This window comes from Schistocerca piceifrons, chromosome 2, assembly GCF_021461385.2.
Source record: "Schistocerca piceifrons isolate TAMUIC-IGC-003096 chromosome 2, iqSchPice1.1, whole genome shotgun sequence".
Taxonomy (NCBI): domain Eukaryota; kingdom Metazoa; phylum Arthropoda; class Insecta; order Orthoptera; family Acrididae; genus Schistocerca; species Schistocerca piceifrons.
The window spans coordinates 756,043,332-756,055,413 of NC_060139.1; positions in this window are offsets into that span (position 1 = coordinate 756,043,332).

Sequence of the window (12,082 nt, forward strand, 5' to 3'; positions counted from 1 at the left end):
CCAAGTGTTAGTTATGATTATGTTGTGCTCTGTGCAAAATTCTACCAGGCGGCTTCCTCTTTCATTTCTGTCCCCCAATCCATATTCACCTACTATGTTTCCTTCTCTCCCTTTTCCTACACTCGAATTCCAGTCACCCATGACTATTAAATTTTCGTCTCCCTTCACAATCTGAATAATTTCTTTTATTTCATCATACATTTCTTCAATTTCTTCGTCATCTGCAGAGCTAGTTGGCATATAAACTTGTACTACTGTAGTAGGTGTGGGCTTCGTATCTATCTTGGCCACAATAATGCGTTCACTATGCTGTTTGTAGTAGCTTACCCGCATTCCTATTTTCCTATTCAGTATTAAACCTACTCCTGCATTACCCCTATTTGATTTTGTGTTTATAACCCTGTAGTCACCTGACCAGAAGTCTTGTTCCTCCTGCCACCGAACTTCACTAATTCCCACTATATCTAACTTCAACCTATCCATTTCCCTTTTTAAATTTTCTAACCTACCTGCCCGATTAAGGGATCTGACATTCCACGCTCCGATCCGTAGAACGCCAGTTTTCTTTCTCCTGATAACGACATCCTCTTCAGTGGTCCCCGCCCGGAGATCCGAATGGGGGACTATTTTACCTCCGGAATATTTTACCCAAGAGGACGCCATCATCATGTAATCATACAGTAAAGCTGCATGCCCTCGGGAAAAATTACGGCTGTAGTTTCCCCTTGCTTTCAGCCGTTCGCAGTACCAGCACAGCAAGTCCGTTTTGGTTATTGTTACAAGGCCAGATCAGTCAATCATCCAGACTGTTGCCCTTGCAACTACTGAAAAGGCTGCTGCCCCTCTTCAGGAACCACACGTTTGTCTGGCCTCTCAACAGATACCCCTCCGTTGTGGTTGCACCTACGGTATGGCTATCTGTATCGCTGAGGCACGCAAGCCTCCCCACCAACGGCAAGGTCCATGGTTCATGGGGGGGATAACATTCATATTGGGCTACAATAAAAAAAAACACACAAAACGGAGAGTTCCACTGGTTATTACCGTTTTCAAGAACTGTCATCGATCAGATGTGCAGAGCTATAGGCCTATACTGCTGACATGTATCTCTTGTAGAATTTTGGAACATGTTTTATGCTCATGATTCATGACCGAATACAAGAATTTGAAATGTGGTGCTGAAGATTGGTTTAATAGATAGAGTATCAAATGAAGAGGAAAGATCTCTATGACCCAACTTGACTGAAATAAAAGACAGGTTGATAGGACGCATCCTGTGGTTTCAAGAAGCAGTTAATTTGGTGCGAGGGAGACTGGAAGGTGGGCAATCACAATCTGTTGAGGGAGACCATTGCTTGATTAGTGTAAGGAGATTTGAGTGAACATTTTTTGCAATACTCATATAGAGACGAAGAGATTTACATAAGATAAACTACAGTGAAGAACTAGCTGAAACCAGTCCTTTAATTGAAGACCACACCAACTACACGATATTTCTGGAGATCGAAAGTCTCTTCTGTAGAAATTAACATCGATTCTGCAAACAACGACTGTGTGAAACCTAGCTCGTTCTGTTTGTCCACTGGATCCAGATCTCGGTTTACAGGATGTCCCAGAAATGTTACGACGAACTTCGAGGGATTGAGGAGGGTATCTTGAGGAGCAAAGAACCCGTTCCGCAAACGTCATCCAATGGCGCTACAGAGAGTCAAAATTATAGGCGTCGGCGCCTGCCATAGGCCACCCCTTCGGCAGCAAACGTGTCTTTGTACAATGATGGACCGTAGGCGAAACAGCTCGCAATGTGATTGCGACTGATTGCCACGATCGTCAGTAGAGAAGATGAAGCTGGGTGCTGCGTAGAAATCCTTGTCTCCTATGAATGCAATGCTCTGCTGCCCCAGTTTTGGACAAGGGCTTCCATTCACAGTTTTTCTCCTGGAACCCTATAAAATCTGCAATGTTTCTTGGTCTACAGGAGAAAAACTGCGGGTGGAATCCTGTGTCGAAACCGTCAACCACCCGAGGCTACAGAGTGCCACGTTCATAGGAGACAAGGCATTTCTACGTAGTACCTCGCTTCACCCTCCATAGGTGGTCGTGGTAATCTGTTGCGATCACTGAAAAATAAACAACATTGCGAGACGTTCCGCCTATTGTCCATCAGCGTACCAAGTCACATTTGCTGCCTAATCGCATTCGACACTGATTCGCACTGTCGCCTAATGAATAAAATACGAGCGTAAGGGACATTGGGCTACCTCTGTGTCCGAATTGGAGAACTAGCAAATAGCGCACAGCATGGAGAGAAATGTACCGACTTGTAGCCCAAAGGCGTGCTATACGACCGTTACTGTTCACAGTACACATAATATAATATCGGAGACTCCATGAGGCTGTTCAGAGACGATGCTACTGTATACAGAGAAACAGAAATGCTAAAAGGTTATTGCCGGAAGCTGGAAGACTTGCAACGGATCGACAATTGTTGATAGGACTGGCAGTTGACCTCCAACATAAGCAGTCGTTACGTATTGTGCAAAAATAACAGTGTTAGTTCGATTAAACAATTGCTAAACCATCACTGGAAACAGTAACATCCATTAATTATTTGGGAGCAGGCGCACGTAAAAGTGCAATGACCACATGAAACTGATCTCAGGGAAAGTAGATGCCAGACCGAAAGTAATTAGAAAAATCATCAGGAAGTGCAACCCACTGTAACACTACCCGCTACTGCTAAATTTGTAATATGACAATAATGTTATTCCTATGAAAGGATACGTCTTTGACCGTGATCGAGCGCAATGGAAAGATATCGACCTATTTTGTTTCCCCGAAGACTTCTACTATAAGGAAGCAGCAGCAAGATAAACGGGAATCGAACCAAGGTTCTATTAGTAATCAATAACCTGTAATTACGTAAAAGGTAACTTTCGCCAGCCAGTTGTACCCAGTACTAGCATGGTTCAAAAAGAAAGTTATGTCTTGGGGTTGACTTTACTTGATACTGAACTTCTGTTTTGCAGATAAGGTACAAGGCAGTAGAACAATTTAGCATGTAATGTACCAATGATTTGACTTGAACGACACAGGAGTATTAAGGCGTTTAAGCAACAACTGGCTCTCAGTAACTTACTATCTGTACATTACAGTAGGAAGATAATGATAACTGTAGGTGTAATGCTTACTGATGGTGGAGCACTACTGACTTGGACAAGAGGTTCTTTTGTCAGTTTAATTATTGGAAATTACTGCTATTGAAAGTTATGAAGTAATTGTATCTTTTGTACTGATTATTATTTGTGTTCTCAAGGAACGTTCACTTCCCTACATTATTTAGCTCAAGTAGATCTAGTAGGGTTTGGATATTTGTAGATGAATTTTTAGATATGAAGTAGTAACTGCAAAAAAAAAAAAAAAAAAAAAAAAAAAAAAAATTAATTATTTTGTGTAAAGAAAACTTATGTTAAAGTGACACGTTCTACGTCATTACGAAATGTCGTATTCATGATCTATGGAACAAGTATTAATGTGTATATGTAGCCAGTTGTTATTCTTGATTGCTGTTATTGTACTATGAAGTTTAAATCTGGCTCAACTATTAGCATGGGACTCAGAAACTAACTTATCGGCAGATTCAGATCGTGTCTGAACACTTTAGTCTCAACATAATATGGGAACACTGTTAACTACATAACACATGAACATGCAAAACAGTATTATTTCCATAAGAAAAAAGCACTGAACTGAAAACTTTAACTGTCCATTTATGAAAACTACGCTGAGTATTTCAAAACTTATGCTCACTAAATAATTATGGACTTTACAACTCCACAAAGTTAATAAACTTTTGTTAACGAAGATAATTGCTTTTCAGTTCAGTAAAACAGGATACTCGAATTCATCGTAGCACTTGGGATAGGACGCTGTCTAGGTAAACGACTAAGGATAAAATATAATGGCTCAACAAACTTATTATTAAAAATGAAACTACGTAAGTGGCCCATGTCATTACACAGTACTCAACTGATAATTTGAGATGAAGGTGGTGGTGGTGGTGGCAGAGTCGGTATCCTGTGTTATACAAAAAAGGCGGCGAAAGTATTCCTGGATCTTCCTGTGTAACAAGCTCTGAAAATTCTCTTCTTAGCGTCGGGTTTTCGTAATACAGAGTAAACCAAAGTATGCCATGAATAATAAGCCGAATTACTTCCGCATCCGAGGCTGTATTATATAATCTTGCAGTTCTTCTCGCCCTCGCCTGCTAGCCATCGACTGACTCATGCTACAAAAGAGCTTTGCAGATCGACTGCCGAATCCACCTTTTCTATTCCCTCCAAGTTTTACATGATTACTAACCTATTTTCTCCATGCATGAACCAGTATTACAATTAAAGTTTTGATTGTTACATTCTTTTACAGCCCATTACTTTTTAATTACATCCATAGATTAATTACAACTACATGAATTATCATAAATAACGAATAAAACATATACATGGATGTTATGTCATTGAGCATGGTTTTGCAGAAGTCACATTAAGTAAAAAAAACAGACAAACTCATTAGATAAATTCATTATAGATAATACTGATAATAGTGTTACACCACCTTTCAACCAACCAACGAGAAAGCTTACAAAACATTTGTTCCAAAGATAATTGAGCACTGCCCTTCAGTATGGGACCTTACCAGATGAGACTGATAGAGGAAATTGAGACTTAGTAAGAAGAGCAGCGTGTTTTGTCACGGCTGCACAAATACGTCACAGAGATGTTCATCCAACTCCAGTGGCAGGTAGGTGTTGTTCATCACAGTGTGTTTTATTGATAAAAGAATTCACCAGTATATTGTTTGTTCCATCCTGAATACCCTTACCTACTCTCACTCTCCTGACCCCACAAACCGCAGTAGGTTTTTGGCCTAGTCAAGTAGCCTCCTCCATAGAGTTCTGTCGCATTCGGGAGAACGACGGTTCAATCCCGCGTCCGGCCATCCTGATTTAGGTTTTCCGCGATTTCCCTAAATTGCTCCAGGCAAATGCCGGGATGGTTCCTTTCAAAGGGCACGGCCGAGTTCCTTCCCCGTCCTTCCCTAATCCGATGAGACCGATGACCTCGCTGTCTGGTCTCCTTCCCCAAACAGCCAAACCAACCATAGAGTTCTGTCTTTGGCATCTTCTCCTCTTGCTCCAAGTATCTGAAGATCTTTGGCCTTCTGGTTTCCCCATCTTATTTTCGGTCTGCCTAAAGGCCTTCGCCCTTCGGTTTTCTTTCCGTCAAGTCTCTCAGTCTTGATCCCTCCTCTCTTCTACAGATGTGCCCGACCTATCTCAGCCTCCTTTTCTTGACTTCCGCAACAACATCTGGTTTCCTCCCTCACACCAAATATCTTCCATAGAGCTTAATTTTCTAAAAGCTTTATCCTGCTATCTGTATATTTATCTAATCTCCATATTTTGCCCCATATAGTAGTACTGGTCTGATTATACACTGAAGAGTCAAAGAAACTGGTAACCCTGCCTAATACCGTGTAGGGCCCCCGCGAGCACGCAGAAGTACCGCAGCACGACGTGGCATTGACTCGGCTAATGTCTGAAGTAGTGCTGGAGGGAATTAACACCATGGATACTGCAGGGCTGTATAAATCCTTAAGAGTACGAGGGGGTGGAGATCTCTTCTGAACAACACGTTGCAAGGCATCCCAGATATGCTCAATAATGTTCATGTCTGGGGAGTTTGGTGGCCAGCAGAAGTGTTTAAACTTACAAGAATGTTCCTGGAGCCACTCTGTAGCAATTCTGGACGTGTGGGTTGTCGCATTGTCCTGCTGGAATTGCCCAAGTCCGTCGGAATGCATAATGGACATGAATGTATACTGGTGATCAGACAGGATGCTTACGTACGTATCTCCTGTCAGAGTCGCACCTAGACGTAGCAATGATCCCATATCACTCCTACTGCACATGCCCCACACCATTACAGAGCCTCCACCAGCTTGAACAGTCCCCTGATGACATGCACGGTCTATGGATTCATGAGGTTGTCTCCATACCCGTACACGTCCATCCTCTCGATACAATATGAAACGAGACTCGTCCGACCAGTCATCAACACTCCAATGTCGATGTTGACGGGTCCAGGCGAGGAGTAAAGCTTTGTGTCGTTCAGTCATCAAGGGTACACGAGTAGGCCTTAGGCTCCGAAAGCCCACATCGATGATGTTTCGTTAAATGGTTCGCACGCTGACAGCTGTTGATCGCCCAGCATTGATATCTGCAGCAATTTCCGAAAGGGTTGCACTTCTGTCACGTTGAACGATTCTCTTCAGGCTTCGCTGCTCTCGTTCTCGCAGGATCTTATTCCGGCCGCAGCAAGTCGGAGATTTGATGTTTTACCTGATTCCTGATGTTCACGGTACACTCGTGAAATGGTCGTACGGGAAAACCCCCACCTCATCACTACCTCGGACATCCTGTGTCCCATCGGTCGTGCGCCGACTATAACACCACTTTCAAACTTACTTAAATCTTGATAACCAGCCATTGTAGTAGCAGTAACCGATTTTAACAACTGCGCCAGACACTTTTTCTCTTATATACGCGTTGCCGACCGCAGCGCCGTATTCTGCATGTTTATCTTGGAAATTGGAAGTTTGTGGTAAGCTCCTATGGGACCAAACTGCGGAGGCCATCGGTCCCTAGGCTTACACAGTACTTAACCTAACGCAAACGAACTTGCGCTAAGGACAAAACACACACGCATGCCCGAGGGAGGACACGAACCTCCGTCGGGGGGAGCCGCGCGAACCGTGGCCAAGTTTCCTCAACCGTGCGGCTACCCCGCGCGGCTTTTACATATGTCCGTATTTGAATACGCATGCTTATACGAGTTTCTTTGGCGCTTCAATGTAGTCTTATACATATATCTTTATTTTGGTTTTTCTTGACAAAATTTTGGATGACGGTAGTTTGTTGAGTGAATATGAAGCTTTGGATACCGCTTTTATTCTCGCTTCTATTTCTTGTTTCTCATCATTTAGGTGATTTACTCCAATCCTCGTGGGTTTAAATTTGAACTCTTCTACTTCTTCAAACAAGTGGTCATCAATCTGTTTGGTGTCTCCCTTTCGTCTTGTAATTTATTTCTGCCCTCATGAATTTTGTTTTCTCGTCATTTACCTCTAATCCAATATCCTTTGATTTTTGAAACAGCCATCCTGCCAATATTTTCAGGCTCATGTAAATTTTCAGCTATTAATGTTACCCATTATTCGCAAACGCTTGTGCGTTCATTTTCCTCAAATGCTAATTCCCTCTTCTGTTTCACTTGTTGCATCCAGTGCTTCCTGTATTAATATACTGAACAAGAGTGATGATATTCCATCTCCTTTGTCTCCTTACCTGACTTTTGTTTTTATGTCAAAAGCCAAGGAATATTCTCCATCCATTTTCACTACCCCTTTGGAGCCTTCAAGTGCAACTTTTACAAGATTTGTAATGTTCTTTGGTATTCTAAACTTTCTACATATATATCGCGAAAAGATCGTAAACGTAAAAATAGAGACATCTTTGCTCAAATGAGTCTTGCCAAGAGTTGTTCTCTCCGCGCAAAAATGCAATGGAAAGGGAATGTGACAGCAGTACATGAACAATCCCCGCAACACACCATGACAGGGCTTGTAGAGTACAGATGTAGATCTATTATCTAAACACTTAAATTTATATTCGACATTAACTTACTTCTATTTTTCAGAAAAGCTTTCTTCGCTATTGCCAGTCTATTATCTACATCCTTTTCGCTCCCTGCCTTCATCATCAGTAATTCTGATGCCCAAATACAAAACTCTTCTACTACTTCTGCGTCTCATTTCCGTATCTTGTTTCTAATCTGCCATTATGTACTCTATTTATTCAACACAGTGCCATTATTGGTCTCGAACATGACAAGCAACACTGACGACTTATACATTCAATTTCTGATCGTGAGATGGCTCATACCGGCAGTTACCGGCGCCTTGGACAAAGCTTGTGGAATACTGGTGTGCTACATCAAAGATGGATCTTTTTTCACTTTTATACTGGACGTAATGATTAAAAAATATGCGCCAGTCGGGATTCTAGCCTGCACATCTTCCAAATAAGTTCAACTGGAGGCGCTTTCCACGGACGGAAACTTTCCTGTTTCCAGTCCAGGTCTGCTGCAAAGTTGTAACTTGCCACAAATGCTCATTATGTGGGCATCTAGAAGCAAGATCGTATCGTTGTGGATGTATAGGTTAAATTTTTGTTCAGAAATGGTTATATATAAAGGGAAAACGTTGTTATCAAAAATTTAAAAAAATCTTGACCGATTTACTTCAAATTTTTACACGATACTCTAGTAGATTGTATATTTTTAAATGTATAATATATGGATATATTTAAGATATAATAGAGAAGTGATCTTAGCAAAAATTTCAAAAAGTTCTTGATCGATTTACTTCAAATTTTTGCACAATACTCTAACAAACATTCACACGGAAATAGGTCCTGTATTACTTTTTAAACAACACTGGAGAGGTTTACCGTTAAAAGCGACAGCGAGAAAAAAAATGCTGTGCTGTGAACATTTGTGGTTTAGTTTTCTTTCTGACGGTCAATTTTAATTACGATGTCAGGGAATTAAACTATCAAACATATTGTTTCTCCTATAAGTGTATTCTTTCTCCTTATATATAATTTTAAACAAAATTTGTATGCACAACGATGTGCTGTTTCATTTTATTCCTCGCAGTCTGTTTTAACAGATAACAGGAAAATTGTATTTATGGCTTACTAGCATATGATTAGTATACTACTACCGAACATGAATCGTCCGAAACTTTGTAATCGTACCCGTTCTCAGATTAAAAGAAGGCGAAATACTCCTTTGCAATAACTATAAACAAGGCTCAGAGTCTAAGAAAAGAGGAGATGGGAGGAGAGGGGGAGGAAATGAACTTGCAGATGGGGAGGAGAAGGAGGACAGAGATGAGAGGAGGAAAACGACAGAGAAAATGAGGTGGAGGTGATGAGTAGAGAAAGGGGAGGGGGAGGGGGAGGGGGAGGAGGAGGAGGGGGAGGGGGAGGAGACAGGTTAAAATATGCCATTGTCAGGCCTCTCTACAAAAAGGGGGACACCACAGATGTCAATAATTATCGGCCAGTATCCTTGCTTACAGAATTTTCAAAAATCTTCGAGACAGTAACGTACTCAAGAGTGGTTAGCCATCTCAACAGTAATGGGATACTTAGTAAATCACAGTTCGGATTTCAAAAATGCTGTTCCACTGAGACAGCAATATACAATTTCACTGTCCACATAACAGAGTCTTTAAATAGTAAAATGTCACCAATAGGAATGTTCTGTGATTTGTCCAAAGCATTTGATTGTGTGAACCATGACATTATGTTACAGAAATTACAATTCTGTGGTATAAATATAATAGCATATGAGTGGTTTAACTCATACCTACAGAACAGGAAGCAAAAAGTTTCCTTATATGGGTCAAGTGATTTAAATACGTTTGTCACTTCAACTACCTGGGGTAGAATTACATTAGGTGTTCCACAGGGTTCAATTATGGGTCATCATCTGTTCTTAATATATGTGAACGACCTCCCTTCCTATCTGAAACAGGAAGCTGAACTGTCACTGTTTGCTGATGATACAAGCATCATTATTAATCCAGTAAAAGGAACTCCAATTGAAAATGATACAAATAAGATCTTTGGAACAGTCGTTAATTCGTTTTCTGCAAATGGGCTTGCTCTAAACTTTTAAAAAACACAGTACATCCAATTCTCTGCTGCAAAAAGTACAGTTCCTTCAATATAACACATCAACAGAAGCAGACAGGGTAGAGCATACTAAGTTTTTGGGTGTACATATAGATGAGAATCTTAATTGGAAAATTCATATTTTGGATCTTCTAAAGCGACTAGGTTCAGCAACTTTTGCAATCAGAATAATTGCCAATTTTGAGGATATAGAAATTAGTAAGCTAACATACTTTGTATACTTTCACTCTCCGATGTCATACAGAATAATATTTTGGGGTAACTCAACATTTAGACAAAAAGTATTCACTGATCAAAAGAAAGTGGTTAGAATAATGTTTGGGGTTCATAGTAGCACATCTTGTAGGCATCTTTTTAAAAGACTGAGAATTCTTACAACAGCCTCACAGTACATTTACTCACTAATGAAATTTGTTCTCAACAACATGGGCCAGTTTAAAAACAACAGTGACATTCATGATTATAATACCAGAAAAAAGAAAGACGTACACTATCCTTTACTCAATCTATCTTTGGCATAGAAAGGGGTAAAATATGCTGCTATAAAAATTTTCGACAAATTACCAGATGAAATAAGGTGTCTGACGGACAGCAGTAATAGCTTCAAAAATAAATTGAAATCATATCTCCTTGACAACTCCTTCTATATCATACATGAATTCTTGAATAGGAATAAATAAATCTATAAATATAGTATATGCATTTTGTACCATTTAAGGGAATGGGGTAAATAATAGAAATATTAATCTTTAACTCTGTATTGTAATATATATATATATATATATATATATATATATATATATATATATATATATATTAAAAAATCTTGTTTCGTATGTGAATTGCTTGTGCACTCGACACGTCCCACATCATGTGGGACGTGTCGAGTGCACAAGCACGGCTACCGTACCGTGCGATTGATCAATGGAACACGCAACCAACTAACTGACAGAGAGGGGAGAGACGGATTTTACGACGAAAATCCAATTCAAATACATATTTATCAATTGCAAAGCACTGCCGGGTTCAATAGTTCACTGTGTTTACTCTGTTTATTGGAACAAAACAGAGCCTTTAGAGGAGTCGACTGACTCTGGCCGCGGAAGCCCACGCAATTATAAGAGCCTTTAGAGGTTTCGAAGCTCAGTGTTTTATCTTCTCACGTTTCATCCATTCTCTTTTGAAATCTTATATGTATACAAGTAAATTAAATCGTCAATGTGTTGAGCTACGTATAAAACCGGCTTTGAGCGTGCCGTGAAAAATGCAATGAAATATTTTGTTTACGTTTTCTTTTTCCGCATTATAGAATCTGAAATAGCACAAAGCAAGACGTTAGTCTCTCAGCATCCTCACAGAATTTTCCAAGTGACAACTGTTCAAAAAATAACAAAATAAACTTATTCAAACACAGGGGCACTCACATTTCTCTGTACATAACAGAATGGAGAGAAGGTCCCACAGTACGGCGACTGGTGCCTGTCTTAATTCCAATAAGAAATAATCTGTGTATTAAATAGGTTACTATACAAACCCCACGAAAATTGGTCCATGGACTTCAGACTCTCTTTCGCACGGTCCTAAATTGACACCAACATAATAGAATGAGGCGCTGAGAACCGTAAGGCCATAAAGCACGCCGTCGTAGACTTTGACAATGTAGCAAAAATGCACGCTTATGATGTCTGTTGTCTTACGGTGAGCCAAGTTTATCTGTGCTGTGGGCCCACATTGTATATACGAACATTCATGATATGCTGTCTCGCCGATTTCTCTGATATTCACTTCCATATAGGGCCGACGACAGGATGCTTTGGGCCATTATTGTTTTCAGTGCTTCGTATGTGCTGCAAGAACTACTGTACGGTGTGTGGTGCAGGCTTCAGGAGCAGACGGAAAATGGAAGAACATTCGTGTGGATAACGTTTAAAATTTAATGCCTCATGGACGTCGTTAGAGACGCACAACAAAATGGAAGGGAGAACAAACTCGTCGCTGTCCCGTCGGAAAAAGCACTACTGCATTCACTGAGGCGATGAATAATAATAATAACAATAATAAATTGGAACTGAACAGCGATGTTCCTCGAAAGACAGCAACTGTGTCGATAATGATTTAAAAATACTATTATTTCACCAATAACGTAACTAGTGAGGTGATATCGGTATTTAATTAACTACGAACATGGAAACCCGGAAGCAGGATGGCTCTTGATATGATCTGTAGATGTTAACCACATCTCTCGGTGAGAGTTTGTTA